The sequence below is a fragment of the Suricata suricatta genome, chromosome 10 (assembly GCF_006229205.1).
Source record: "Suricata suricatta isolate VVHF042 chromosome 10, meerkat_22Aug2017_6uvM2_HiC, whole genome shotgun sequence".
NCBI classification, from domain to species: Eukaryota; Metazoa; Chordata; class Mammalia; order Carnivora; family Herpestidae; genus Suricata; species Suricata suricatta.
The window spans coordinates 127,777,682-127,805,417 of record NC_043709.1 but is presented as its reverse complement, the minus strand read 5'-3'; the positions used below and the strand labels follow the sequence as shown (position 1 = coordinate 127,805,417).

Genomic DNA, 27,736 nt, shown 5'->3' with positions numbered 1-27,736 from the left:
TTGTTGTTGTTGTTTTTACACTAAGTACTTTATTGTATGCGGCTGCCAGTGTATATAAAATAATTACCCTTGGGAAATAGAAATTTATGAAGATTCAGAGAGGTAGATGTTAAGGACTGACAAAAGTAGAAGTTTATATAGTATGGCACGTGTTACAGGGATAAGCTTTCGTACAGCCTCCAAATTTAGTTCTCCTTTGAATATGCACTGGTTTATGAAAAATGACTTAGAAAACCATTCAAAGATCCGTTTTACTACAAAAAGGAACAGACTTTCTGGGGTCGGAAGGGGTTTGTACTTGAAGATACTCCAGTCAGCAGGGGGTTGTGTTGAGCATTCTGCAGACAGAATTGTTTCAAATCTGCAGCTGCCTGGGAAACCTTCACGCGGTTCAGCCCGGCTTCCAGCCGGGGCTGTTGAACCACTTTCTTCATAGCGGCAACGCTGGAGGAACCCGACGGGGCGCTCGCGAGAGCGGGTAGATTAGTCGAGGCGGGGATCAGTCCGCTCGAGGGTCCACGGGGCCTGACGGCGGGGCAGCGCGGCCAAATCCTCCTGCTTTGTTTTTAACAATTTTGCTGCCATTCGCGTGTCCACCAGCATGTAGTCTCTTACAAGGAAGAGAAAAAATCGTCCTTGTAAAAGATTTGCTTTTTGCCAAAGATCTATCTAGAGCAAGTTTCTAGGCGGATTTTAATTATCGTTTTCTTATTTGTCCCGTTGCTCCAGGTTTTACCAGCAGGTTGTACTTTGACACGGGCAGAGGCCTGGTTTACATGAGGGTAGAATATCAAGGGGAGGAAAGACAGACACACTTTCCCCAGCGAAGCTCAAGAGCGTAGCCAAGGAATGAAAATAAACCAACGTTGTAATTCAGCGTGTGGGCAGTGGAGGTAATGTCGTAGGAACCCACGTGATCCTGAGTACTCAGGGGACTGTGTGTTAAACAGTGACAGAGCCCAATGAAATTGTCTTTGTGTTATAAATTTTCAATTGCAGAAAGTTACAGCTCATTCAAGACCTAATATCCATAATACAGTCTGACGGCAACAAAATCACTCCAGCGACAAAAGACTTAAATGAAAAGCAATGCTAACTGCCTGCCTAGGAGAAAAATGGACACAGTGTTAACTAATCCCATGTCCAAAGGGTGTCCTAGAACGGAGAAGAACAGGGCCACCGAGTGGACCCGGGGGCCTCTGTTAATCACGCATCCAAAAGACCGGTCATTTGTACAGTGAAATTTGTTCAGGCGCCAGCGGAAGTCTCTCGGCCTCAGAACATCCCAGAGAAGGATTCTGGTAGCCGTGGTTACACAAACCACAGTGTCACCACGAGGGATGGCAGAGCTGTTGGCCCACGTGTGTGTTGAAGGGGCCGTTAATTAGCGCTGTTCTGTTTGAAGGTCTAACACCGTAAGGAGCGTGTTGACCCCAGCAAGGCTACATGTGTGCTCTGTCCTCGAATGCCCATGAGCTTTCTGTCATTAGGTAGGAAACCCGAAAGTCTAGGAAGGAAGGCAGCTACATCTTATTGCTCCTGGGGAGACCCTTGAGTGCATAAGGACCATTACAGAAGAGAGCAGCCAGTAAAATAGCAGTGTTTTGGAACCTCAAGTCGACCGGTGTCACGAACCTAGATTTCTTACCTTTGATCATCAGAATCCTTTAAACAGTTAGACTCTGGACAGCTAGAGCCATTAAGTGTACCCCGTTCAGACGCACATCCCCTGATTCAAATACTCATTCTCCACCAATGAAATGCTGGCCCCTTTATTCAAATGTTGACCTTTATCTCCATCAGAATACTGGTTCTTTGGTCCAATGGCATCTGTTTTGGTACCGAGAACAGCACTAAGAGTACAAGGTTCCTCACGCCTTACAAAGTAGAGGCTTGTGTAATGATGATGCAATTTATTGTGATCACAATAATGATGATTGTGAAAGAGAAGTCTTGTGCATACACGTGAAGGCTCAGAATGTGCTCATCTCTGGACAAAAGAGCCAACCTCCTATTTCTTAGAAACAAAAGGGAAATACTATCCATGAGGCTACTCCTGGCCACATTTATATCCCCTCATTTAATCCAGTAAGTATTCAAATTGGTTTTTATATTCCTTGGAGCAGTCTCTGCTTTGTAGAGGAAATTTGAATCCAAAAAGGGCCAGATAACGTCAGTGCTGGGCCCTGATGCCCATCCTGGGGCATCTGTACTTTTTGCGGACCTTCTAGCCTTCCCTGACCCAGCCTCTTCCTTGGTAAAGACAGAGCTGCCTCACTGAAGAGAAGTCATCATTCCTTAATGACTGAACCTTCAAAGAATTTTGAAATCTTTGGAGGTGTTCCTGTCGTAGGTTAGCAAGTGCTAGGCAGAGAGTGGAAAACGACATACTTGTGCACCAAAGCTGGTCATGGCTTCACAGTTGCCTTTTCTCTGACACAGATAGGTTCTTGTGTATTTTATTTTTTGGTTAGATATTTATGTCATTGGCTACTTTGTGTAGGTCATAGAGTTATGGGCCTAATGATACTTGCATGTGACCTTCTAAGGATGTCATTATACCCCTTTAAAGAGGTAAATACTACTTTCCTCCCTTTCTCTTGCCTGAATGAAGGACATGTTACAATAAAGCCAAATATTCGAGCGTCAGAATACAGTGGTTCCACCTCAAGGAGAACTGGTCCCTCCCACTTCCCGTGAGCCAACAGGTGCCGTTCCAAGAGCGGTGCTTAGACCCCACGGTTCTGCCTATTCATAGTGAAAAGGCCCAGTGGACTTGCTCTTGGGTGCTCAGGAAACACCAGTGATGACGGAGGCAGTAGTCAAGGGTCACCTGAGAAGATGTTCCCTGGGGAATTTGAGATGGCCGTAAGGAAGGCTTTCCACAGAATGAGTTCTTAGCCCGATGGAAGGCGGGGGATTTGGGTTTGTTGGTGCTTCCTTGGTAGAATCTCCTGAGACAGCATGGGCTTCTCCTTGCTGTGCTCCTCTTTCTGGTACTTCCCTGTGGGGGAGCCGGTCCTCCCCACGAGGCTTGTCCTGCGAAGGCAGAGGCTGCGTGTCTCTCCGTCACCATCCTCCTTGCCCATGGATGAGCGTGCCTCCCATATCACAGGCCTTTGCAATGAAAGAAAGCTGACTTGTTGCCCCTGGTGGTGGAATCTGAGAAGCCGGGCAAGAGGAGAGAACAGGGGATGCTTGGGTAATTTGTCTGTCCTACAACCTCCACCACGTGCACAGAGCCTCTCTTGGTTGGAGGAGACGGGCAAAACTGAAAACCGAAGGGGCACATGTCTGCATATTTGACTTGAAACACCTCCCTTTTAAATTTTTTTTCTGTTTTTTTATTTATATTTAAGCGACAGAGAGCACGAGCAGGGGAGGGTCAAAGAGAGAGGGAGACACAAAATCTGAAGCAGGCTCCAGGCTCTGAGCTAGCTGTCAGCACAGAGCCTGATGTGGGGCTCGAACCCACGAACCATGAGATCATGACCTGAGCTGAAGCCGGACACTTAACTGACTGAGCCACCCAGGCGCCCCAAAACACTTTCCTTTAAAAAAAAAAAACAACTGAATGTGAACACAATCTGGCTTGAGTGGATAAAGCCCAGATCACATGAGGTTCTCCTATGATCTTCAAAGACAATTTCTGCAACTTCCCAGAGTTCATAAAAAGTAGATGTTCATACTGACTGATGCTTTGAGTTAAATGATCCTGAGAGCAAGATAGGGTTGCTGGTGCAGACTCTCCTGCACCATTTTTACAAGAAGCCACTGACTTGTACCACCCAGTTCTGCTACAGTGTACTGTGACATTTTATGTCCTGTCTTAACTTAAAATATTGCCTAAAATCACCCCCACAGTGCTGTCCATATCTCCGTGCGTGTTTTAAAATAATTTATATGCAGTTTCTGTATTAGCCTTCCCACCTCTTTTTAGCAATTTTTCCCTTCCGTTAGTTGGGTTTTTTTTCTTTGTGGTTTTTGTTTGTCTTTGTTTTTTGTGTTTTGGGGTTTTGGTTTTTTTTTTTTTTTTCGGTGCATGACATGAAATAGCAGAGGTCAGGAGCGCAGACCAAGTACATGGCTTGTACTTTGTGTTTCTTTTGGTTTGTCCAAAAAAAAAAAAAAAATTGAACTTTCGCCAATGGAAAACACATTTCTTCCAACTTGTCCCCGCTACAGTTCGTGACTTAGCAAGCAGATTTTCTGAAAAGAAAAAGAATTGTGTCAGTGACTTAAGCTATAAGGAGGGTCTTTGCCTTTCTGAGAAGTATTCTGAGTGTCCACAGTTCGCTCTTCTTTCTCACGAGCTGACGAAACGAGATCACAGAGCAGGGGTGCTCCCCCCTGCCGCGCCCTTACAGCTTGGCTCGTGGGCTTCCCTTTATGAAACCAGCCAGGACTTCTCCCCGAGTTTTGGCCAAATAGCCGAGGCGGCTCTGACCAAAGTCCTTTCATGGAGTCCTGGTAGCAGATGGTTAAGGTCGGTGCTGGTCTGAGTTCTGTAAATACCAGCGTCCCTGGGGGCATCGGTGCAGATTCTGGGATCTCCCCCTCGACCCCCACAATCAGACTCTCTGGGGTGAAGCCTGTGTCTTGGATTCTAAGCTCGTAGGTGATTTTTGGCCCTGTGAGAACAGTGGCATCCACTGAGTAAAGATTTATTGCAGTCTCCTGTGTCCCAGGCACTTCGCTAGACGCTGGGAATAGAGAAATGCCCAGAAGCAGATGTGGAGCCTGAATGGGTAGCTCTACACGTGTTGAGAAACGGGACTCGGCTCTGGACGGTCAGGTTCAGGGAGACGCCTGAGAACCTGGGGCTGACGTTTCCAACCAATCAGCCAGTTAACCAGAGTTGATTCTGTTCCTCAGGGAAAGGCAGTGCGCCAAGCACTTGAGCTAATAGAGAGCATAACATGGTTCCTAGGCTCCAGGAACTTTACAGTCTGCTTGGGAAAACAGCGTGTATGAAAGTTAATAGTAGTCAAATAATTCAGTACTGTACCAAAGAAACCACGGTAAAGTACATGGTTAATTGCTGAACAATAAGCATCAAAATTTGGGGTGTTACTGGATTTTTCCCCACGCTGAGTCCATCCTACTTCATGAATTTTTTTAAACGTATTACGGGGGCAGCTGGGTGGCTCAGTTGGTTGAGTGTCCGACTTCGGCTCTGGTCATGATCTCACAGTTAGTGGGTTCAAGCCCTGCGTCAGGCTCTGTGCTGACAGCTCAGAGCCTGGCGCCTGCTTCCAATTCTGCGTGTCCCTATCTCTCTGCCCCTCCCCTGCTCATGATCTGTCTCTCAAAAATAAATAAATGTTAAAAAAATTTCAAAATATTCCCTATTACACTATAGATTATTTGGAATTTTTGAAACAGGCCACCTCTGCTTCAGACAGCACATCGTTCTGCCGCCTTCACGTTATCCAGCCATAACGTAAGAGTTAATCACCTAATTATATAAGGCTGTATTCAGAAAAAATTAGCATTTTGATTCCCTAAATGCTACCTAGTTTGAATACGTGTGTGTGTGTGTGTGTGTTACAGACATGTTATACAGACATAAGAAAAATCCAAGGGGAACGAAGGCACATTAGGAAAATATATGATTCCAGAATATATTAATTCAAATAAATGTTATGATACAGGAACTTTTTTGGATCATTGGAGACACTAGAGGTGGCTACAGGCTTGCACTGCTGAGGGTACCCGAGTATCCTCTCTTGGGAATTTTGAAGAAGTCCGTAGATTAGAGTGAGTTAGAAATGTCCTTTGTGATATGCCTCAGTAGGTCTCCGGGGATTATCTTTCTGTGACTTAAGGACTCTGAATGTAAGGTGCCGCCTTCAGGAGTCGGACCCTTATAAATCCCAAAGTGTAGAGGCCGCATAGGTACAACGCTGTGCGTTGATTTTAGGGTCCGACGGTTCTGTGTTCATGCCGTGGCCCTCTCACTTTCACTCTGTGGCCATTAGACTTAATTCTTAGGTTTGTTTCTCTCAGGTGTAAGATGGCCTCAGTAACAGTGCCTGCCTAATAGGGATGTCGAATACATTAAATGAGTTAATAGATGTTAAGCATTCACCCGAAGGCCTGGCACAAAACACGTTCTCAGTCAACACCAGCTCGGACTCTCCTTGCCATTACTTATTGTTAGTTAGAAGAACCCAGAATGTATCCTGTTTGCCTAACTTTCCCCTAATGGAAGTAAGGCAAATTAAGTTATACAAAATACCTTAACAACCCTTTTCAACAACTATTTCTGCACATATTCCAACAAGCAGGTGAGCTTTTCATGATAGAATGATCCGTATTCTTTTCATGCATCTGTAACCTTGGGAATATTCAAATGTGTTTCATTAATATATACCGGAAGGATGATAGGGATTTGCAGATATGTTATTTACCAGTGGATCCCGCGACCAGTGCATGCTCCGTTTTGGCTGGTAACCGTAATCGGAACAAAGCTAGCTCACTGCGAGGCTGTACCAAAACAAATTAAGGCAGTTCCCATACAAGAAACATGGAAATATTGACAGTAGGAATTACGGGACTTTCATTTCCCACTGGCTGTTGGAGCTGTGTACCTTTTAAATATTAGAATGTTCCTAAAAAATGAACTGAGACACAAAATAGTTACCTTTGCCCTGGGGCTAAGGCCTGAGGCCCCAGAGGGGACGGGCCACACTGGATGACACTGGGCGCTCCACCCAGCAGCTCTACACTCCCCCCCCCCCCCCCCCCCCCCCCCCCCCCCCCCCCCCCCCCCCCCCCCCCCCCCCCCCCCCCCCCCCCCCCCCCCCCCCCGGCCCAGCTTTCAGCCGACGCACAGGGACCTCTGAGCCTCCGGTGCTTTTCAAGACAACATGGCTACATGCTTACCGTGTGTCTTTTCTTTTAGAAACTTTATTCGTTCTGTAGACACAGGAATGTGCAGGACGGTGCATAGTGCCACGGTGCTTACCAAAATGAAGCTAACTCTCAGAGAATTTATAATCTAAGAGATGAGATAAGCCTGAATATGTGCCGCTGGATTTCTGTGGTCGAAGGATTTGGGCAGGGATGGTGAACCGCTTCGGTTGAGTGTACGTCAAACCTTGCGCTCTTTTCGGAAGCCAGGATGCCAGAACGATTGGCGGCAGCTCACTGGAAAACCGTCTCTTGAGCGTATTAAACAGACCCATATTCTCTCCCCGCTAAACAGTGTATGATTTAAGATGATGGAACCTTGGTGGTTGGAAAAGAGGGAAAGTCCGTGCGTATCATGTAACTTGAGCCTTGAATGTATTGAAGAAATTAAGTGCAGCGGTTCATAACGGAACTGATGGGAGTTAATAGGTAATTACTGTTTTTTACAGTATGGTTGGAGTGATTATATTCTATTTATTCTATTTTCCTTTGGAAACAGTATAATGTAATTATAATTAATAACTCTAAAGATAGGCTCAATTACTTAAGTCATGAAAATGAATTACTGTCATCACGTTGAGAATTTCGCAACCACCCCGTCTAGAGAGTATCCCCAGAAACAGCAATGCTTCTGAGGATATTTCTTGTAAAGAAACTAAAATGAATAAATGCTGCATTTGTGTTGAAATTGGTACAGGTTTAAACAATGGGGGGGAGGGAATTACCAGAATTTTGTAGCTTGCTAGCATTTTATTATGTTTTACGAATCTTCATACTTTAGTTATAACTGTAAATTTTTTAATTATAAAAATTGCATTTCAGGAAGGCTTATCTTTGCAAAAATATAGTTTAAAACAGTTTTAAGAGAATGAGAGGAATCCCGTTAAAATTCAGAACGATTTTTGAACCATGGATCTACTTTTTGAGGATGATTTTTAAATAACTAAAAATCCCGACATGAATATTAATAGCATTATGTGCTAAAAAATGGCCATATTACTGTTTCCTTATAAATATTTCAGTTACTTTCTGAGATGAAATTTGTACACAGATGATGCAATTTTTATGAAAAAGCAAGACCTACAGGGAAGAAGTTACTATCACCCATTTTTGTGCCGTTTCAATGCAGTTAATATGTACACTTCTCTGTTATGATTCTGGCCCCTCCGCTGGGGTACCATGACTTTCCGAAAGCTAAAAGGAATCCTCTGGAGTCTACTAGGTTGTAGAACCTATCAAATCTTTACGTCTTTCCTCTTCTCTCTACTTGCCTTGTCCTATGAATCCTCGTTCTACAAATACCTAATCTGAACCCCTGCCCCTTTCAATTCCCAGCACCCTAAATTAGGCTTGATCATTCACCTAGGTCTTAACAAATACTCCCTCAAAGCATAGACACCAGCCTCAGTAAATACTCCATACTGCCTTCCCTGCTTGATCCTTTGTCCTCTGTCACCACGGTTACACCCCTGGCCAAGCCTCCTTCAATTTCTCATCTGTGTTATTTTCTAGGATTCTAAGTCAGGGACAGTGTCTTGGGATTTCACGCCACGTAAATGTAAAAATGGACTCTTCCAGTGTGTAGGGGGTGGTGAACTCAACATTCTGTCTTGCATGAGAGCCACGCTGCTAAATCAGCTAATCAGAAATGCTGAACAGTAACTTAACTGGTCTTAAAAGAAATCTGGTTGGTAGGTTTTTAAACCTCCCCATTTATAGGTACCCCAAAGAACGGGCATTCTATTTTAGACTTCCTCCCCTGATGTTTACATGTCCTATTTCATCTAGCTGCTTCTCTGTGAAATACTATGGACTTAGAATCCCCTTCCATTCTTCCCTGCTCTACCTTTTAGCCTCAGGCGACTCTTCTTCATTGCTTTCAAGTACTTTGACAAGGCTCCTCTCATATTATGAGAATGTATTTTTGATCGAAAAGTATGATGATGCATTGAAAAAATTACAGAATACAGAATTCTGTTTATCACATAAATTTAGTGCTTTGAGATGTAATGTCTTCACATTTGTTAAATTGAAATTTTCTGACGTAATGTCCATCACTGATTTGCGTTACACATAGAGTCACGGAGCACCTGGGGGGCTCAGTCAGTTAAGTGTCCGATTTCAGCTCAAGTCATGAGCTCGCAGTTTGTGGGTTCAAGCCCCGTGTCGGGCTCTGTGCTGACAGCCTGGAGCCTGCTTTGGATTCTGTGTCTCCCTCTTTCTCTGTCTCTCTCTCTCTCGAAAATAAAGAAATGTTACAAAGTTTTTTAAAATAGAGTTACTAACTTAATATTTTAAAAATCCATCCATAGATTCCTTCATTCAGTAAAAATGTAAGCACTCGCCCTATGCCAGGCACTGTGCTGGGCTCTGGGAATGAATATGTAGAGGTACGCCCCCTTGGTTAGTTAGGAAGCCTGAGTCCTAGATCTGGAGCTGTGGTACTAAGCATAGTGCTCCCTAACCTTTTCTAGAGTCGGGAACTGGAGTCAGAAGAGTTCCGGAAAGAGTGCTTCAAGGTCAAATAGGATTTGGCCGGATGAATGGAGCTGAGGCAGACTCGCACCATAGCGCAGGGGAGCGTGTTCCGTCCCCAGAAACCAGTCCATCTGGGGCGTGTGTTGAGGGGTGTGCAGAGTGGCGATGGAGAGGCTATGGAATTAGCCACAAACCAGCTCCTAAAAGGTTCTGATCATTCAGAAGAGTTTGAAGATTACCTAAAAGAGCTGGAACAAGGGGCAGGTTTGCAGGTTTGCAAAAGAGTCCCCGTGAGAGCCAAGTGGAAAATGAGTCCGCATGGTGGGGACCAGGCAGCCCTGCGCTGTGGGGGGTATGGGAGCAACAGGCTTGGTTGCCCAGGCCTTCTGCTGTTGACTTTGAAGTGCAAAAGAATGCGTCCTTGCATAGTTCTTCAATTCCTGATGCATTTATTTAGATCTCAATGTGCCTTGATAGATGAAGTTGAGAATCCCAACGACTGTTGGACCCGGTTCCTGTCCTCGAGACACTGAGAGTCTAGACGGGAAAGTGAAAACACAGGGTATAGTCTACAACTTGTCCTTGAACAGTGTGTGGGTTTGTGGCACCGGCCCCCATACAGTCCGAAGACACATATAACCTCCGACTTCCCGAGAAACTTAACTACTAATAGCCTGTTGTTGACAGGAAGCCTTGTCAATAACACAGTCAATTAACACATACTCCGTATGCTCTGTGTATTATTTTCTATATTCTTACAAGAAAGTAAGCTAGAGAAAAAATGTTACTAAGAAAAATCAGGAGGAAGAGAAAATATATTGACAGTGTTGTATTTATGGGGGGGAACCTGTGTATAAGTGGAATTCACATCCGTGTTGTTCAGAGGGTAGCTCTGTAACACTGTCATAGTTAGAAAAGTTCTTACACAGCGTGCCTTTGACCCTTAAAGCAACCATGATGTATCACATTTTGACAGGCGACGTTTTATGAATGAAAGTGCGCACCGCCAATGGACCCGTGCTCTGTGGCCCTGTGTGTAAGCAGAGTTTCAATTCCAGCCAAAGTCTCCGTCGTGGCAGGAGATCTCGCCTCTCCACCAAAGGGTCCCATTTGTTAAGTAATATAATGATTAGGTAACTGTTATAAAATGAAATTATACGAGATTACGGGAAACGTGATTACCCATCAGATGGCTTATATAGACAAGAACTGTATGGTTAGTTTGAAGACGAATTAATCACTCTCTATATCTTGAATGGTAATTTGCTTCTTGATGGAGTAGGCAGCCAATTCTAGAGTCCAGAAATGGGTGAAGAAACGTGCAGAGGCAGACAACAGGGTATAAAAGCTTGTGCCTGAGGGCTTTTGTAGGGGAAATTGGGGAAGAACAGGAATTATCACTTGGATCCAAGTGTGAATCATTTGAATGTCAAGATTAAAAGTGCATAGGCTGTCCTGGGGCGCCTGAGGGGCTCAGTCGGGTAAGCATCCAACTTTGGCTCAGGTCATGATCTCACAATTCTTGGGTTTGAGCCCCACGTTGGGCTCTGTGCTGACAGCTCGGAGCCTGGACCCTGCTTCAGATTCTCTGTCTCCCTCTCTCTGCCCCTCCCTCAATTGTGCTGTCTCTCTCTCTCTCTCAAAAATAAAAATAAACATTAAAAAAAAATTTTAAGTATATAGGCTGTCCTGAAGAGAAGGTGATGACAAGACTTGGAAATGCATGCTCAGAAAAAAGAACTCGGCTGTCATGCATAGAGCGAAGTGGCAAGAGATGAAAGGTCAGGTCAGTTGGGAAGAAGTTCGAGGAAGGCCAGGTGTACCCCCCGCACGCCCAGAGAGCTTCTCCGCTCCTCCCTCCTCCCCTTTCCTGCTCTCCTTGGAGCGCCTCTAGCTCTCACTCTTGGATCCACGTCACTTAGATATTTGAGAGGCCAAAGGTGTCCTCAGCTCACCAATTCCTGAGGGCCTTCTTTCTGTTACTCTCCTTTGATCCTGACATCCGGTTCAATCAAGTATTTAGTCCTTGTTTAATAATCATGATTCTGGGGTGCCTGAGTGGCTCTGTTACTTGAGCATTCAACTCTTGATTTTGGCCCTGGGCATGACCCAGGGTCGTGGGATCAAGCCCCACATCAGGCTCCATGCTGAGTGTGGAGCCTGCTTAGCATTCATTCTCTGTCTGTCTGTCTGTCTCTCTCTCTCAATTTCTTTCTCCCCTCCAGCCCTGTCCCCTTTATCTCTCAATAAGAAAAAAAAAAATCATGATTCCTCTATATTTGAAAATCTTCCACCTCTTGAAATGCTAGAAACTTTTAGAAACCTGTGTGCGCGTCTTTCCAGGTCCTGGGAACTCTGCCAGCACAGCTTAAGATTTCTATGCTTGGTTCAGCATTCACAGGACACTATGTTCTGGCCCCACTTGCACACCCTCACAGCAGAGATTTCTTGCTGTTGCTGTCTACCTGCCTCCATCAGTATTTAGAGTATGTTTGGAGCAGTTTCCCCCCAGGTGCATTAGTCGGACGTTTTCTGACACACATGTCATTTTCTTCCGCTCCCCCCCCCGTCCCATCTCTTGCATACCTCATGTTGTGGACCTCAGTCCCAAACGTCATTTAATACGCCCCGCATTATGTTAGGCTGTTCAGTGCCCATTTCCACATCCTTAGCAAGACCCTGCATCAACCAGCGCAGTGCTCCTTGGAGCATCTCTTGACAGTAGGAAGCCTCTTTGCTTCTATCATCCTCTTTCATTAAAATATATTTCCTTTCAAAGGCTACTTCCGACGTTTTCTTAATTTTCAGAGTGCTGAAACGTCTTTCCCTTATTCTTCAAACCAGCAGGGGCGGGGGAGAGACCGTTCAGTAAAATGCACAGACTTGCAGGTGACCGCTCTTGAGGATGTGCAGTGACATCACCACGTGGCCCGAGAGCACCTTCCTGCATTTCCACGGTTCACGCTCCGCCGCGTGGCACATCTCCTTTTCATTTTCAGGCCCACTCTCTAGGCCTCTGGTTGGTGCATTTAATATGGACATTATCTGGTGAAAATGCCACTTCTCATAATGTCGGAACAAAGTTTTCACGTAATTGCTTCTGAAAGACATCCGCGGCTCTGCATTTACAGCTCAGAACCTCGCTAATTTATGGCAAGGTCAGAAAAGCAGCAGGCCTGGGAGTAAGAGGGAGAGAGGAAAATGTGTCCCTCATGCCCACAGTGATGTGCGGCATTGGGCAATTAGGCAAAATCCACAAATCGTGGTTTGATGTGGTATAATAGGTGCAGCCATGGGAGTTGGAGCCCTGAGGAATGTCATCCGCTCAGGACAAAACACAGCCCAGCGTAGGAAATGTTTAATAGTCGGCTCTACGAAATGGGCAGTATGTAGTTTCCAGGAGAATTAGAGCGCTGCTTTTACTGGCATGTCCAGCCTCCTTTGTTAGCTGGATGTTGAGAAAGCAGATGGCATGTGGTAAAGGAAGGAATAAATTTACAGAAAACTAGACTTTTTTTTTATTATTAAAATGGTTTTTTTTTTTGTTTTTTATTTATTTTTGAGAGGCAGAGAGAGACAGGGTGAACAGGGGAAGATCAGAGACAGAGAGAGACACAGGATCTGAAGCAGGCTCCAGGCTCTGAGCTGTCAGCACAGAGCCCGATTCAGGGCTCGAACCCACGAACCATGAGATCACGACCTGAGCTGAAGCCAGACGCTCAACTGACTGATCCACGCAGACGCCCCTATACGTTTTTTTTTTAAAGAGCCTTCTCTCTCCTCCTCCCGAGTGAAGCCCCACCCAGGGATGCGCCAGTTGGGGGCCAGGAGTTGAGAACGCAGGCTGTACCGGGCCTCCTTGTTTATTGCTGTGTTTCCAAGCAAGGCGGCCCAACGGAATTGGAGTGTGGCTAAAGGCAGCCACTTAGTGTAACTGCCTGCATCCCTATAATGCAATAGCCAGAGGTAATCTGCTTGTCGGGCGCTTTCCTTTATGATCCTAGCAAGTCCCCCATTCTGGAAGCAAATGTTGTATTTACCATAATCCACGAAAGGAAAAGCCGGGGCTAAAAATACAAAACAGAACAAATGTAAAACAGTGCTGCCGCTCCAGTCTGGTAATTGGTCTACAAATGAGTCTCCGGCATCTGTGTGGCAGAGATACTTTTCTGTGTCCCTGAAAGAGCTGGCCGCGCTTCAGATAGACTTCCAGGGACATCAGGATTCCCGAGCGGCTCCGAGATGGCCTTTTGTGCTGAGCAAGCGAATCATAGCAGGTTGTGTGCGGGACTCCCAGCTTCGAAGGCGCGATTGCCTGGCCAGTGATTACATTTAACATGAGAATCAGGTAAGATAGTCTGCCCCGAACTGTGGGGTGGGGTGTAGATACTAAAGGGGGGAATTGTTCTGGGAAATCTGCATGCTCACAGCAACCACAGAGGAAGGGCGACGATGCTGAGGCGCGAAGCATAGAGAGGAAGGCTCAGGGGGACTGCCCAGCGAGCATGGCCGGGAACTCCCGTCAGGCTGCGTGGGGCACAGCCTTCCTTGCATAAACCAAGCAGGGTTCGGACGGTCCAGCCTGGCCTCTCCAGGAGAGGATAAGGCCTTTATTCTTCCTCCTTTCGCATCATCTTCATTACAGGCTCAGCTTCATTCACCAGCTTGGCTACTTGGGATTCTGGTGGGTGATGTGGTTTCCATTTAAAATGTGGCTTGTAGAGGGGCACCTGGGGGGCTCAGTCGGTTAAGCGTCTAACTTTGGCTCAGGTCATGATCTCAGGTTCATGAGTTCGAGCCCGTGTCGGGCTCTGTGCTGACAGCTCAGAGCCTGGGGCCTGCTTTGGATTCTGTATCTCCCTCACTCTGCCCCTCTCCTGCTCATGCTCTCTCTCTCTTTCAAAAATAAAGATTAAAAAAAATTTTTTATGTGGCTTTTAGGGGCACCTGGGTGGCTCAGCCAGTTAAGTATCTGACTTTGGATCAGGTCACGATCTCACAATTTGGGAGTTCGAGCCCCACTTCTTTCTCTCCCCCTCTCCCTGCCCCTTGCTCATTCCCTAAGAATTTTTTAATAATAAAAAAAATGTGGCTTTTATCTACTGCCGCCCCAGCTGCGTGAGAAATAATTACTCCTTACTCATGTATGCACTTCTTTTGATTTTCAGATTTTTCTTCACTAAAAACACTGTTTTGAGAGCACTGTACTCTTCCCAAGTGCCGTATGTCATTTAATCCTGCCCACAGCACAGAGACAGGTGGCCTCGGCCTCATTCTCGAGCTAAAGGTTTTGGGACTCGGAGTAACTGAGCCAGGACTAGGGCGCAGGAGAGCCGCCGGGCTGGGATCCCAGCGGGGGCCTGGCCCGCGTCCGTACCCTCCCTCGTTCCCACTCGTCCCACTGCGAGAAAGAGCTTGCAGTATTTTGTAGACACTCCGTAAATCCTGAATGAACAAACACATGAATGAACGTTTCAGCCAATGGCATCCTGGTATTTTATGTGCACTCATACAAATTTTTCCAAAAGGGTCCCACGTGTCATTGATCAAGCTTTTCCACTAGGGGATCTTTTCACATAACAGATGTGTCTGTATTCCTGCCCAAGTTGTAAAAAAAAAAAAAAATATGAATAGACATAGCTGTGTTTCAGGTCTGAATAATCAGACTTTTTTGGATCTCCTCCCACCCCCCGGCTTTATTGACATATCCTTGGCTCATAACATTGTGTGAGTTTAAGGTGTACAAGGTGATGATTTAAATGATCCAACTTTCATAATAAAGGGAGGAAACATGTTTCTTACAATGCAAACAAGAAACTTGGTTTTCCCTCTTCGCCTTCTAGTCTTCTACCCTCGTGTGGCCTTGCTGTCTCTTCTTCCTTAGCTGGCTGCAGAAACTTACACACCAAGTGCCCTTGGACACATGTCCTGTGGGGTCACCGGACCGCATTCCGTCATTCCCTGGGGACCACGTGCCCACATGCTCCACGTGTAAATTGTTGTCATTCACATTCCTACAGATGGAATCTTGGCAACTATCTGAGAGGTCTTCTCCGGATTCTCTGCTTCTGAATCGGAGGCCCTTTGTCCATGTCATTAGACAGCTCATCTTCCATTTACAGCCCACAGCCACGTCGCTAAGTCTGCCGGTCCATGTAGCTTCATCCTTGCCTGATGGCCACTGTCCACCTTAGGTGAGAAAAGAAAAATAAGGCATGTTACCAGCCAGCTCAAAGCCATAGCACACAAAGACAGCACTAGAACAGAATGGATGTTTGTGTAACAGAAAAGGATAAATGGTAGGTGTAAATTTACAGATTTGGATTCAGATTGAACGGTGCCTTAATAAAAGTCACAAGGAGTCATCAGGATTTTAGATCAGGACCTGAAGACACAGATTATTTATCTGATCCATCCATCTGTCCGTCCATCCATCCATCCATCCATGCCTTCTATGTGTCAGGCCCTCTGCCTAGAGGATGATGACATAGAAATGGACAGGAAGCGATGGGTTGAAGAGAAGCTACTCCTTGAGAGTTTCAGATTTTTGTTTTTCACAAAAGAGGATTCCTCGGGGAGCGGAATTTCAGCTTCTTACTAGTTCCCGCCTCGCCCCGTCAATGAGGATCGTCACGCCCATGGCAGTGGGCACGCGCAGACACTGACAGTCGGCCAAGTCAAAAGCTCTGCACTTGGGTTGGTTTCTGAATGTTTAAAGAATCCTTATTTTAAGATCGTTAGCTTCCGAGGTAGAAGTAATTAAAAACCAATGCTACTTCCCTCCCTTTTTGTTTCTTTTAATATGATGAGCCCCAAGAGCTTCTCTAGTCATTAAAAAATAAAATGCTTGTGCAAAGCTTGTCCCCATAAGCCTTTTTGAGCGTGCCCCCCCCATGCGTGCAAACCAGGATGTCTTTGTTAAGTAGGGAAAGCCTGTTAAAACGATTGAGTTCAGTGTTTCATAATCACGTGGCAATGGATGTGAGGCAGGTGGTTTTCTCTTGCATTGAACGTGGGCTATATTTACAGGAGGGTATATAATCACCATTGCCTCCTTTTATTTGGAGGAAATCGCTCTGATCGTAACTATCTCCATGGCCTAGGCTGCAGATTGCAAGCTGCCGTGTCCCTTGACAATTCTTTTTTATGCACCTGACCACAAGTGTGTAAAGCGCTCCCCAGGCTCCCCACGTGGTGAGACTTCCTCTCTCTCAGCAGGGGCAGAGGTCACGCAAAGAAGGTTCTCCCCCCGTGGAGAGCCTCACGTCAGAATGGCCGTAGGTCTGATAGTGTCAGAGACACATAGGTTAAAAATAAAATTTACGCTAAAGGGGTTCTAGAGCCTAGTGAAAGGTATTCTAAACATCCTAAAGTTGGTATTTTTAGCAATAAAGAGAATCCTGTGCATCGTGCGTCATTGACACTTTGCCAGAGGTGGTCTGCAGGCCCATTTACACCATATAGAATGGATGGAATTGGGGCGCCTGGGTGGCTCGGTAAGTTGTATCCAACTTTGGCTCAGATGATGATCTTGCAGTTTGTGGTTCGAGCCCCGCGTCGGGCTCGGTGCTGACAGCTCAGAGCCTGGAGCCTGCTCCCGATTCTGTGTCTCCCTCTCTCTCTGCCCCTCCCCTGCTCATGCTCTATCTCTCTGTCTCTCAAAAATAAACATAAAAAAAAATTAGAATGGGTGGAATTGCTTTTGCTGACTGGTTGGGATACGCAAAGTGTAAATGGTGGAAGTGAAATTTTGCCCGATCGCTTCTCTCTCCTGTCTTCAGCCAGCAGACATGCAGGGCTGTAACTAAAGGAGACTGAGACCCAGGGAGCGCTGGAGACATACATGAATCATAATAAAAGTCAAGGACAGTTGATACTTTGGCCGGCTGGCAGAGCCACACACCTTTTATATTTTGGGTCAGAATAACATTGTGTCCTTTCTAACTCTTGAGATGCTTGGCTTCCTAAAATGACCATCTTTATTTAGATTAAGGACCCATTTAGAGTAGTTTTAATAATGTATGGTTTCATACATAAGTGGTTCCATAATTTATTTCACCATTATTCTCTGTCAGGGTCTTGAATGTTATTGTTAATTAAGGAGGAAAAAAAAAAGAAAAAAAGAACTGTATCTCCCTCCAGTCAGCCAGGCGAGTGGCTTTTGTTATCAATTGTTGCCCCAAAAACAACCCTTGGAGCCTGTCGATGATGTCCAGTTAGTGAGTTACAAACCGCCTCAGTAAATATCACTCCAGGTTCACAGGTGAACTGCCTCCTAGCTAGGACCCATTTATCACAAGGAACCCAGTTACCAGGGGAACCTTCTGCTGATTTCCACCCAGTGCCTTGCTGGCACACCTGAATTACTAATGTGCGTGTGAGGGAAATCCCCTGCCTTTATCAGCCGGTGCGTTTTGGCTTTCCCACACAGCTGAGGCCACCGATCTGTAGGTTTGATGTCCTCTAGGCGACAATTCCCAAAGAGCACATCCTTTTTGTAAACGCCGTACACATGATTGTAAGCCTCGCGGCCAACGGGGATGGGATTTCCCGAAGCAGCATCTGAAGTAGACATGGAGGGTTTGCGCTTCCTGAGCGTAGCTTCTGGACACATATGCGTTCCTATTACGTCTAGATCTTTCCGTGCTTTGCACTCATGGTCCCTGCGTGCTGAGGTGGAAAGCTGGTAAGCTGTCCACGGAGGTCCTGATGTTTTACATTTCTAGAGAAACCTCTGCATGGGGGCCTCGCAAACAAACTGATCTCAAAACGTGTGTGTCATTAATGGGACATGATTAGGAAGTGACCTCACCATCCTGGCGTCTCCCCCGATGGGGAAGCACTGTGTCCTGAGGTGTTCGCGCCTTCGGGTGTGCTCTGTGTAGTCAGTCAGTGATCTCCAGAATCCCAGTGCCTCCGCGCCGTGAAATATATTCCTGAGACTGTGGACGCGGGAGACCTCGCACAGTTCTACTTCCCAGGAGAAATGTGGTTTCCAGAATTGATGCCATATGACCTTGGGAGGGAAAGTAAAATCATCCTCATAGTGTTTTGGGTGGTGGTTTTTAAAATTCCTGTACCATCCTGTCCTGGGTGAGTTTTCGGCTTTCCGAGCCCATCGTGTCATCACGTTTCTTCTTCTGTTGTTGTTTTCGGTAACAGAAGACGTGAATCTCTCCAGATAGTTTAGCTTTCCTTCTACCAGTCTTCTAGGACAAGAAACAGCTCGTGATTTTCCGAGTAAGCCTGGCTCTCCGTGGCTCGAAATCTTTATGCTCTGGGCATAGTTACTGACCATAGTATTATTTCCATAATAAATGTGTCCCATTTTCATATAAGCGTGAACCCTGTCACCCCAAGTCCTCAAGGAACTTCCAATCTATTCCATGTTATCTTGGAAAGACCCCTTCTGGTGGCAGTTTTTTAATAGCGTGATGCCTCTTCAGCTTATTTGAGTTGATTGTCCTTGTCACATCATCTGTACAGACACAAAATCGGACAGCCCTGTGTGATACCTTTCAAAGCAGAGGGCGGGGCTCGGCTGACCACCGTGGGCACCTGTACGTCATTTTTAGCTGAGCCGCCTAACTGTAGTCAAACGTCTCAACGTTAAGCAACAATGAGAAGAAAACAAGACAAAAAAAAAAAAAAACAACTAGGAAGCAATTTGTTTTCTGCTTTCACTTTTGAACTCACTGTTAAAGTTCTGCTGCTAAATTACAGTCTCCTATTTATTTCCCACGCGTATACCCTCCTTCTCTTCAAGGAGTCTATTTAGCAAATATTGTCAGTTCTGGAAAATTATGATCGTAATTTTGGTTGCCCCAGTTTAGAGCTGTCATTTTAAAATTGAAGAACTATTGTAATATGCATTGTGGTGTTGTTATTAAAGATAACAGTAATGATTTCAGTAATTTCAAAATACCAACAATAATCATTGCAGGTGGCTTTCCAGTCTCAAGATTGGTCTCTCCAAAGCCCTTCAAAATTGATGGGGAATTGTGAAAAGCCCTAGCAGGAGCAGAAGGAAATGAGGGTTACTAGTCCACAGAAAGCTTCTAAAAGGGTGAGGGTGTTTCTCTGATTGGCCCAAGTCATGCTGTTGACAGTCTCTTTGTTTCCATGACCACGAGGTTCCTCATCCAGTTGTGAGTAACATCGTATTATGTTACTTGATTTAACAGCTGAAAAGTTTTCAGTCTCAAGCCCCATAGTTCAAGTTGAGTTATTAAATTTAAACCTCATGACTTCCCCTTTGTATCCTCCGGATTCAGAAGGCCACTTTGGCCCTGTGAAAGAATCCTGTTCCTAGCGTCTTGGGTTTTATGTGCTCTTGAGTAATTTTTCCTTGCATACCTTTTCCGTGGGTGGGTTAACAGGAAACGAAACGAGAGAGCATGAGAGTGTGCCGATGATGATGACCCAAGCTTTTGTTGCTGTTGATAGTTTTTGTGTATTGTTTGGTTGTGCTTGGAGATAAGGATGTAGTTAATGCCTGACGGTTGGTAGGGAGAGGATTTTGAACTCTGGAGTCTTCTGTTAGCTTCACTACTCCTACAAGGGTACCACCATCTATGCACAGGGGACACTGTGTGTGGCCACGGGCCAGGCGTGGGACCCCTGTTTCTGGAGAGCCAGCATGGCCGCAGAGAGCCAGATCTGTGCGTCCTGTGAGCTAAGGCTTACGTGAAAAGGACGCCCAAGGCTGTTTCAGTCAGGGGGGCGCTGGGGGAGGGGATTGGAGGGGCAGGCGGTCAGGCAAAGTAGTGCGGGCTTTCTCCTCGTACCCAGAGCATCTAGCCTGCGCCATGCATTCTCCTCCCACTTCCCCCTGGACCTCGCTGTGTGTGCTAGATCTTGCAAAGCTGGGAGAGGTCCCCACCCCTCCGAGCCTGGGCAGCCCTGCAGTGAGGGACACCAGCCATATGGAGACACAAGGGGGCATTCTAAAGCGAAAAATAAAAAACGCTGCTGGAGAAACAATAAACTGCAACTTCTTCAAAAGCTGCCCCACAAGTTTCTGCCGTAGCCCCACAGCCCAGTTACGTCCCCAACCTTGGGTTTGACCCCGTTCATCTTCCTCCCGGAAAGTGGAGTGGAAGGAAGGGGCTCCAGAGTAGTCAGGAGTGTGCTTTGGACTGAATGTTTGTGTCTCCCCAGAATTCAGATGTTGAGACCTAACGCCCAGGATGATGTTGTCAAGAGACAGATGGGGCCTTTGGGAGGCGATGAGGTCATGAGGTGGGTCCCTCCCAACGGGGTGAGCGCCCTTATGAAAGACAGTTCCCCCACCCCTCCCCCACACGAGAACACAGCAGGAGGACAGCCAGCTCTGAAGGGCAAGCCGGCTCTCCTCAGACCCCGGCCCTGCCGGTGCTCGGGTCCTAGACTCAAAGCGTCCAGAACTGTGAAAAGTAGATGCCTGTTGTCACTTAGCCGCCCAGTTGATGGAATTTCTATATGGTGGATAGGGGAGCATTTGGGATGTTCCCAGTGTAGAGTAGGAGCAGAAAAGAGCTGTTTTGCCCCAGAAAAACACAGGCATGTAGTTATTTTGACAAGGACCAAACATCGGATGGAAAAGATACATATATCGTGATACCTTGTTCAAAACCTGGGCTGTTGGGGCGCCTGGGTGGCTCAGCCGGTTAATTGTCCGGCTTCAGCTCAGGTCATGATCTTACGATTGTGGGTTCAAGCCCCACATTGGGCTCTTTGCTGACAGCTAGCTCAGAGCCTGGAGCCTGCTTCCGACTCTGTGTCTCCCTCTCTCTCTGACCCTCCCCTGCTCACGCTGTCTCTCTCTGTCTCTCAAAAATAAATAAAAAACATTAAAAAAATTTTTTTTTCAAAACCTGGGCTGTTGGGCTGCACAAGCCCTGAAACAATGAGAAATGTGAGGGCAGTAACTGTCGCACTCATCGCTGGGTCTGACACGCAGTGGAGCCTGCTCTCCGTACCTAGTTGTTCCATAAATGAAGGAAAAATTCAGGGCAATGCAAGCCGGCCTGGTGGACGCTATGGCAAGGTTAGAGCCCTGAATGGTGAAGAAGTTACACGTCCAGGTCTTCCTTTTGTCTCTGATTTCTAAAAGGATCACCCTTTTTTTTTTTCTTATGTTTACTTATTATTGAGACCAACACAGCATGAGTTGGGGAGGGACAGAGAGGGAGGGACTCAGAATCCGAAGCAGGCTCCAGGCTCCGAGCTGTCAGCACAGAGCCCGATGCAGGGCTCCGACCCACAAACCGTGTGATCATGACCTGAGCCGAAGCCGGACGCTTAACCGACTGAGCCACCCCCGGACGCCCCAACGATCACCCTTTCAACACCTCTGGGTGTTGTAGGGTGTTCATGACAAGAATATAAAAAATGCGTTCCATCTTTTCCAAACAAAAGGAAACTTAGTTTTCCTTCAGTTACTCTCTGTCGAATGTGACCTTGAACTGAGCTGCAGTTCACGCTTGCACAGCCTGAACCTCTATGTTCAGAATTGCATCAAGCCCACTTCGGTCCGCAGTTGTCAGGTTTTTGGGGCCTGACTGATCCTTCCTGGGAACATTCCAGTGGCACGTGTTTGGCTGTAGACGACTCAAGGGTGGATTTGGATTCTAGATCCCAGCAAGCTCATTATTGTCTCCCAACTGTAATGTTGGTTGTGGGGGGAGGGGGGCCGGCCGCATCAATCCTGTTCCCACGAGGCTGCGCGTAGCATTTATTTCTCTGAAGCCCCCAATCTGCCAGCGTCAGACTTAGCGGGCCGAGCCCTTAGCTTCTGGAAACAAAAGAGATTCGCCACCTTGTAAGAAAAAGATTCCATCCATTACTGGGTGAAGTAAGGCATTTCTTCATATCAGCTAAAGCCTCCTTGAGAACCATGACCGGTGCCTAATTTTCCCCAGAAACCAGCAATTACTTTGGTTTTTTTCCCCCTCATTCAGGTTGACCCACCACATTTAAGCCACTCCACGGGGGGTCTATCCCCTCTCCTCTTAAATATACCTAGATAGATATTTAATTTTTAATACTCTCTTCCAGGTTTTTTGACAGGTTATACATATGCTAATGGGAATAAGCTTATTATTTGAAGCACAGAGATTCTTGTCACCGAGGCTTCATTAACACTGTTATCACCACCTGACATTTATCTTATAATTTTCTAGAGCTGACTGTTGGGTCTCCATGGAAACCCAAATTGCAATTGAAACAAGTACAGTAATAAAGGCATCCCCGGAGATTGACAGCACGCAAAGCCTGGCTACATTTGTTTATCGTGCCTTCAGTGGCTGCAGCCAGAGAGGGATGAGGCGCCCTTGGGGTGTTTGGAATTACCTCTCCGGCTTCACGCGCATCCCACCCGGCTCTGCGTGTATGGCGACTGCACCCTAACGTCGTGGGTCCCGGTGTTAGCGATTAGGTCGCTCATCTTTCCTGGACTCACCTCAAGGCGTCGTGAATATTGGATGTGAAATTAGCCATGATCCTATTTGGATCCGGAAGGAAATTCTTCCTGGATGATTCTGACCCGGCGAGATGTTGGTCAGCACTTAGGATGGACTTCCTTCTGGGCACGGGCGGGGGCAGCTGCTGACTTGGGATTCTGTTTCCTCCCTTGATCTCGAGGAACCTGTGCTCTTTTAAGTTCATGACTTCACATCAGTTTGGTTGATGCCTCAAAGCAAAGAGTCAGGAGACTGGAGTGAGTCCAGAGTGAATTAATCTGAAATTAATTTGATTCTGAAAGACTCCATCTGGCTGTGTTTGGGAGAGGCAGTTAGACAGATACATAAACAAATGATCATCTGTATTCATTGTGCCAGATGCAGTGTCAAAAAATGAAGAAATGGCTTTAAAAGAAATCAGCTATGGGGAATTTTGATATAATGATATTCAGCCTCTTAGAATAACAGCTATTATAATTTAGCACATAATCCTATTTTCATTCTTATTTGTTTAGGGGGTTAGATCTTATGGTGTGTTTTTAAAGAAATAAGCAAATTAAATGTCAAAACCTATCTTAATTGGTGATTTAAGATGCTAAATGGAATTTATGACATACTGCAGGAGAGAAGGGGGCGTTACAGATTTCTGAATCAAACTGGTATTTGGTATTGATCTCTTCAGATGTGATGTCAGGATTTAAAAACTAGCAAAGTGGAAAGAATGCCATTTGGACTTTGTCTCTGGATACATGGTTTTGCAGCACGGCCAGTGGGATTTTGTAGCGTAGGGACACATACCCGGAGAGCTCCGGGCATACTGTTCCGGAAGTCTTCAGTGAGTAATGATGCAGACTTGGCCATGGTTTTCCATTCCTCTTACCAACCTCTTTAAGTAGACATCGGAGAGGCCAGCGTTTCGGATTGCTCTCCAGGAATTCCGTGCAATCTCCATAGAGCCTCTCGTTGCCTTTTCTTACGCTGGGACAGAAAGATTCCAGAAAATTCATTATTAGTTCCTTGAACGCTATCCTAGGCATCTGTTATGGGCCTTTTATTTCCAATTTTCAAACCACAAACCTCATCTCTTCTGTGATGTCGGAAAGAGAAAGAATTCAAGTTTACTTCTTGATCAGTGAACAAACATAATTTACTTTAGGAAAACAAAGTCCCTGAAGGGAGCAGTTCCTCTCTCTCCCCAGACTCCCCCCCTACCTCCCTCACTTGTCCCACCCCAAGCGCAACAAGACCCATGATAACAAGCTGGTAAAAATAGAGCAGCCGACTTAGGAAAATTAACCCATTGACCCCCCGCTCCCAAAGCCGAACCGTCTTGGCACAGTCGGTTGAAGCATCTAATGACAGCCAACCAGAAGGTGCCCAAATCGTGAATGTTGATGCACACAGTGTGTTAGATGAGAGAGTAGAGTCTCAGGTACCTGGAACCCCCGGGGAGTGAGTCCGCCTTATTAGCGGAGTTTGCAGGAGAGGTGAAAGCGGATCCTGTAAGGCACGAGTTCTTTATTGTCTCATTTTGAAGGAATCCTTCTTAACAATGAATTATATATTTCCCGGCCTCCTTAAACACAGTTATTGAGCATAATTTTTGACCCTTTCGGGGAGACAAGATCACCATTATACAAATTAATTATTCCGCTGCACTGCTGTCCTTGGGAACTCCTGGAGAACAGAAGTCAGCCGCGGCTCTGAGCGGGCTTTCCACTGCTGTGGCCCATCAGAATCGCCTGTCGGCTGTCACCCCGTGGGCCACCCAATGCAGACCCTCTCTCTCATTTGCTGCTTCGTCTCCTGTGGGTTTAAAAGGCAGATGATCAAGGCTGTGAAAAACCAACAGAAAGTACAAGAAATCTTTGAGGAATGGATTGAGAAGCTCCCCCCCCCCCCCCCCAGAGGATTGAAAGGGCATAAACATCAGGGCAGGAACTTTGTGACACACGTTTTGACTGCTCTCAGGTCGTTCTCTCTTAATTCTCTTGCTGGCATTGCACGACGTAGGAGTTTGAAGGCATTATTCAAAAAAATACATCTGAATCTAATAAACTGCTCCTCTACAGAAGTACATGTCTTCCTTCACCAATGGATGCTGTTTTGTGATCTGAACTGTCGTTAACATGATGTAATTAGTTCCTGTATATGCCGTCAGCGTTAGATTTTCCAGATCGGTGGAAGGAAACAGTGGCACCCCTTATCTCTGGTGCGTTTATATGAAGCCTCATACTGCTGGCTGCATCCCTCAGGCTGACATTCATTTTAACTTCAGACCCTTGATTACACATCGTTTATGACCGAGGAAGGTGGGCCAACTGCGGGTTGAGGAGAGACCAGTCCGAGATTCAATTTTGCCATTGATAAATGATAAAATGAATAATGGATGGACAGATAATCGATATTTAACGGAAGGGTAGATAGAGTTCTGAGTGCATGCCAAGCACAGAGGTCAGTGACATCTTCGTCCTTTCATCCAAAGGAGGAGAGCCCCCTGAATGGCTTTTGCAATGTTTCTATCACCAGAATAGCAGTGGACCCAGCAGGCATTTAGAGAAAAATAGGCACGAGTCAGTGACTCACTGGTCAGAGGTGTATCGACCCTGAGATCCCATAGAAGATTGCCAGATGGGATAACATGGTTCTTTCTAATCATGGCTCATCACTGCATAGTGTGTGACTTCAGTTTCACAATTTCAAAGACTTCTTGCCATATTAGGTCTGGTTATTCACAAGATACGTGTTGAGGACACACACAGACTGGGCACCATGATTACCTTCCAAATGAAGCCCTCTCTGAACCTTTATTCAGAATTGTACCCCTCCACCCCACACTCCCTGTCTCCGTCCTCTGCTTTGTTTTTCTCCACTGAAATGATTCTCCTCCCTTGGAAGACTCCCTTATTTTGCCATTTTATGCCCCCTTGTAGAAATAAGCTCCATAAAAGGCAGTTTTACCTCATTTTATTCACTGCTGTCTCTCCAGTACCTTGAATAATGCCTGGATCGTGGGGTCACTTTATAAATACCCACTGAATTAATGATTGAGTAAGACATCCCTGTCACCGAGAACTGCACGGTCTCCGCATGCACCTGCCTGGGGGCTCAGTTAATTATCGCCTCGGTGGGCTCAGCTGTCAGAGGAGGGGAGAGGCCCTGGCTGGCAGCAGAACAGCCTGGTGCTCCGTGCAAGGCGGTCTCCCTGATCTCAGATTCGGGGCAGGGTGGGAGGCAGTGGGAGCCGGTAAGAGACACAGGGAAGTTGAACCTGAAACCAAACTGGAGGGAAAGCCAACAGGAAGGGATTCTTGTTAGATGTGCTGAGGTCGAGGTGGTACCTAGAGCTTCCTGTCGGCCGCAGCTATCGGAGAGCAGACCCGAAGGGAAGGGATCACGTGGGTGGCAAGAGCCCAAGGGCAGGAGGCCTCCACAGGAGGGCTGGGTGCCACAGTGCGGGGGGATCACTGAGGGCGGCAGTGCAGGGGTGGCCGTCCCAGCCGTGGGTCCCTCCAGTGTGGCTTGGTCCCTGCTGTCAAACTGCAAGCTCCGTGCAAGGCGGGGCACCGGGACTTCGCTCTGCAGTCTCAGCCCCCTTTTCCGGCCTTTTGTCTCTGACTGTCACCGCGGACTCAGTGAAACGGGGCACACAGCTCCTCTTCCTTCACCTCTGATTCTTTAAAAAGAAGCTTTGACCACAGGGATGAGTGGTCATTCGGAACGCTGCATGCCAGTCCCCGTGGCCAGGTCAGTCCCTTGCTGCGGGCTTAGCGCAGGCCCTCGCGCACGGCTCTGTCCCGGGCCTGAGCGCTCTGTATTGTGGCGTCACATTGTGCACTCTCCTTTCATTGGTCCAGAGCAGCTCTGGGGGATGAGTGGCCCTATTTTTCAACTCTCTTCTTCAGACCTAGCACAGGGCCTGGCATACAGCAAGCCTTCCGTAACTGTAATTGGAAGGAAAGAGAAAGATTTTTGTGGGAGAATGAACTTGAGGTGGGTTGGACGTCAGTCTGCAAGGACAGCCGCCCGCTTTCCCCACCGGTGTGTCCTCAAGTGAGTGGCCCGTGTTGTCGGTCCGCCCTGGTGGCTCCCTCTTGGATGGGTCACTCCTGGGAAAGTACTTGAGCCAGTGCTGGGAGCAGGAGTTAGTAGGCTCACAAGGCATGGTGGCTGGGACCTAGGGACAGGGCACCAGACAGGATGCCCCTTAGTTCCATCATTTGCTGCCGGCAGGTGAATATGGGTGACACTTTAGGTGAAAACCAGTGTTCAGTATGGGGAGTTCCCCATGTTTGTCTTCATTTCATAATGACTCACGTTTATTTACTCAGAGGCACCAAACCAGGGTCTTCCCCGGCATCCAGAAGGACCGTGTACAGTTACTTGCCCGCGCAGACTGGTGCATTCTGTACCACTGAGCCGCGGGCAGGCAAATCAGACCGGGAGGGCACCTAGAGGGGCCATATGCCCAGAGCCAGGGTGCCCCCCACTCCATTTTCTCATCCACAAAGTGGGGCCAATAATAGTGACCTCAGCCTTGTGGGGGACGGCAGGGAGGGGACAATTAATTAACGTGAACTCCTGGAGGACTTCGAAAATGTGAAGCCCGATATAAATCTTACATGTGACTATTATTTCCCTGTTGCCATTTCTAAAAGTTCATCTAAAAAACCTCTCCCTGTGCAAATGCTCTCTGCTCCTCTCTGAAGTCCTGAACTATTTCTGATAAATCACTGAAGGAAATGAGTTCCCCGGGCAGGGGCCATCCAGAGCCGACGCCTCGCTGCCTTCCCAGCGAGGCGATTTGTTTGTTCAGACTCCAGGCACCCCCTGGATGCCTCCAAATTTACTTCTTTGTGGGGGTTTTCCAGCTACCTGCTTTTTACTAGCAGTCAAGTTGA

At 46.8% G+C, this 27,736-nt stretch overlaps 1 protein-coding gene and 1 pseudogene across 9 annotated transcripts in view; one reads left to right on the top strand and one right to left on the bottom strand.

Annotated features, from left to right (window-relative positions):
* Positions 1 to 27,736, top strand: part of CELF2 (CUGBP Elav-like family member 2) — a 397,022-nt gene that overhangs the window by 202,472 nt on the left and 166,814 nt on the right. The window lies entirely within an intron of this gene.
* LOC115303954 lies at positions 104 to 22,872 on the bottom strand (annotated as a pseudogene).